This window comes from Panulirus ornatus, chromosome 58 (assembly GCF_036320965.1).
Source record: "Panulirus ornatus isolate Po-2019 chromosome 58, ASM3632096v1, whole genome shotgun sequence".
In the NCBI taxonomy this organism is placed as follows: Eukaryota; Metazoa; Arthropoda; class Malacostraca; order Decapoda; family Palinuridae; genus Panulirus; species Panulirus ornatus.
The window spans coordinates 32,381,831-32,385,303 of record NC_092281.1 but is presented as its reverse complement, the minus strand read 5'-3'; the positions used below and the strand labels follow the sequence as shown (position 1 = coordinate 32,385,303).

At 34.6% G+C, this 3,473-nt stretch overlaps 1 non-coding gene across 1 annotated transcript; it reads left to right on the top strand.

The window, feature by feature from the left end:
* Positions 1-454: 454 nt before the first annotated feature.
* On the top strand, positions 455-526 carry TRNAM-CAU (transfer RNA methionine (anticodon CAU)). Its single transcript has one exon. It is a non-coding gene; the product is annotated as a tRNA-Met (tRNA).
* The last annotated feature ends 2,947 nt before the right edge of the window (positions 527-3,473 follow it).

Sequence of the window (3,473 nt, the reverse complement as noted above, 5' to 3'; positions counted from 1 at the left end):
CACTAACGAAGAGTTATACAACGCGTCGTTGGGAACATTAATCAAATACCTATACAGAATTCTTATGTCAGATAAAAGACATTTCATGATAGTAAACATAAGAAATGATGATGAAAGATCAGGGACGTAGATGTAGATATTTTGTTCAAAGATAAAATACTCCTGCCTTAAACTAACTCCTTGTATTGCATTTTCACTTAGATACCCACATGATAATGCGTTCTGTTCTTTAAAATCAAATTCTTATGTTTCTAAAATGTTTTTATTATATCTTATATAATCTTAAGGATTCAGGCTTAAAGATCTTGGTTCTGAACAACCATTATAATGCAACACAATACATATTTATCATAAACTAATAATCTATCACAATAACCATTATGTTTGTACCAGATTCTTTAAGTCCTCAGTTACGTTTGTTAATATATATGAGATTTTTCCGCCACTGACAAGTGGCTCCGTGGTGTAGTGGTTAGCACATCTGCCTCATAAACAGTTGGTCCGGGTTCGATTCCCGGCGGGGCCTTTGTTTTCAGTATTTTTTTGTGATCGTAAATACTCGTAGGTAGGTTCTCTCTCTCTCTCTCTCTCTCTCTCTCTCTCTCTCTCTCTCTCTCTCTCTCTCTCTCTCTCTCTCTCTCTCTCTCAGCCGACAGGCAAGTTGAAGAAATCTGGAATTCATCCTTTAGAAATCTGGTATACGAAGAGAGGCTATAATGATTGGATCTCTTCTCCCTTAAGACACGTTGACTTCGCAGCGACTTAATCCAAGTGTTCAAAATTCTGAATAAGTTCAATAAAGTAAACCTCGAGCATCTTTTCGAAATACAAGAAAATGCGGTTACCAGGACAAATGGAATAAAACTCAAAGCTAAATGATGTAGTACGGACGTGGGATAAAGTTTCTTTTCCTATAGGTGTGGTTTAACACTGGAATAAGTTACCGTCAGACGTAGTGAATGCTAAAACCATAAATACTTTCAAAAGTCGTTTAGAAAAATATCTTATAAAGTCAGGTATACTTTGAGGAAAATGCCAAAAATAAACGGATAAACGACAGCGATAACGGGGTTAATAGAAGGCTAATGTGCAGAATAAAGTTATCTGATTTGTATAGACCATCACTAATGATAGAATTATAATTCTTTCTGTCTTTAATGATAGAACATCCAATGATATTTCTAGTGGTAATAGAACTGGAGTAATCTTCTATTATTAAGTACACAAAGAATTATAATCTCAATATCAGTGATGGTCTGTACAAATTAGATAACTTTAGTGTTGATAAAATTTGTAAAATGATAAGTTTATGATACGCTCGTTCTCTGTCTTGGTCAATCGCATGTTTACCAAATGGCGTCCTAGCTACGTCTCTTCGTTGTATATCAACTGACTCTTATATTTCTCTCTTGTGTCTCCCCTGATGGTGTGAGTTTTACACGAAAGTGCACTCGGGAACTTAACGTGTTTCATTTTCCCCGTGGACTTATAGGAATATCTTGATCACGCGCAAAATTGTGATCCTTTCCAATATATATATATATATATATATATATATATATATATATATATATATATATATATATATACGAGTCCACGGGGAAAATGAAACATGAAAAGTTCCCAAGTGCACTTTCGTGTAATAATCACATCATCAGGGGAGACACAAGAGAGGAATATAACAGTCAGTTGATATACATAGAAGAGACGAAGCTAGGACGCCATATATATATATAAATGTATATATATATATATGTATATATATATATACATATATATATATATATATATATATATATATATGTATATATATATATATATATATATATATATATACATTTATATATATATATGTATATATATATATACATATATATATATATATATATATATATATATATATATATATATATATATATATATATATATATATATATATATATATATATATATATATATATTTTCTTTTTTCTTTCAAACTATTCGCCATTTCCCGCATTAGCGAGGTAGCGTTAAGAACAGAGGACTGGGCCTTTGAGGGAATACCCTCACCTGGCCCAATTCTCTGTTCCTTCTTTTGGAAAATTAAAAAAAACGAGAGGGGAGGATTTCCAGCCCCCCGCTCCCTCCCCTTTTAGTCGCCTTCTACGACACGCAGGGAATACGTGGGAAGTATTCTTTCTCCCTATCCCCAGGGATAATATATATATATATATATGGTAACATACCATTAAATGAAAATAATGGTATGTTACCATTTTTAGATTGCATGATCCATAGGGAAGGAAACAAGTTTAAGTTTAGCATATACAGAAAACTTACCAATGTCTGCTCATATATCCATTATTACTCATCTCAACATGACAGTTAAATTATCATCATTTCAATATATATATATATATATATATATGTTTATATATATATATATCTGGGAGTGGATCTGTCAGCGGATGGAACCATGGAAGCGGAAGTGGATCATAGGGTGGGGGAGGGGGCGAAAATTTGGGGAGCCTTGAAAAATGTGTGGAAGTCGAGAACATTATCTCGGAAAGCAAAAATGGGTATGTTTGAAGGAATAGTGGTTCCAACAATGTTGTATGGTTGCGAGGCGTGGGCTATGGATAGAGTTGTGCGCAGGAGGATGGATGTGCTGGAAATGAGATGTTTGAGGACAATGTGTGGTGTGAGGTGGTTTGATCGAGTAAGTAACGTATGGGTAAGAGAGATGTGTGGAAATAAAAAGAGCGTGGTTGAGAGAGCAGAAGAGGGTGTTTTGAAATGGTTTGGGCACATGGAGAGAATGAGTGAGGAAAGATTGACCAAGAGGATATATGTGTCGGAGGTGGAGGGAACGAGGAGAAGAGGGAGACCAAATTGGAGGTGGAAAGATGGAGTGAAATGGATTTTGTGTGATCGGGGCCTGAACATGCAGGAGGGTGAAAGGAGGGCAAGGAATAGAGTGAATTGGAGCGATGTGGTATACAGGGGTTGACGTGCTGTCAGTGGATTGAATCAAGGCATGTGAAGCGTCCGGGGTAAACCATGGAAAGCTTTGTAGGTATGTATATTTGCGTGTGTGGACGTGTGTATGTACATGTGTATGGGGGGGGGGGGGGTTGGGCTATTTCTTTCGTCTGTTTCCTTGCGCTACCTCGCAACCGCGGGAGACAGCGACGAGGTATAAAAAAAAAAAAATATATATATATATATATATATATATATATATATATATATATATATATATATATATATATATATATATATATATATATATATATATATTGAAATGATGATAATTTAACTGTCATGTTGAGATGAGTAATAATGGATATATGAGCAGACATTGGTAAGTTTTCTGTATATGCTAAACTTAAACTTGTTTCCTTCCTTATGGATCATGCAATCTAAAAATGGTAACATACCATTATTTTCATTTTCTACAGTAGATTTGATGGAAGGTACTAAATTGTTAA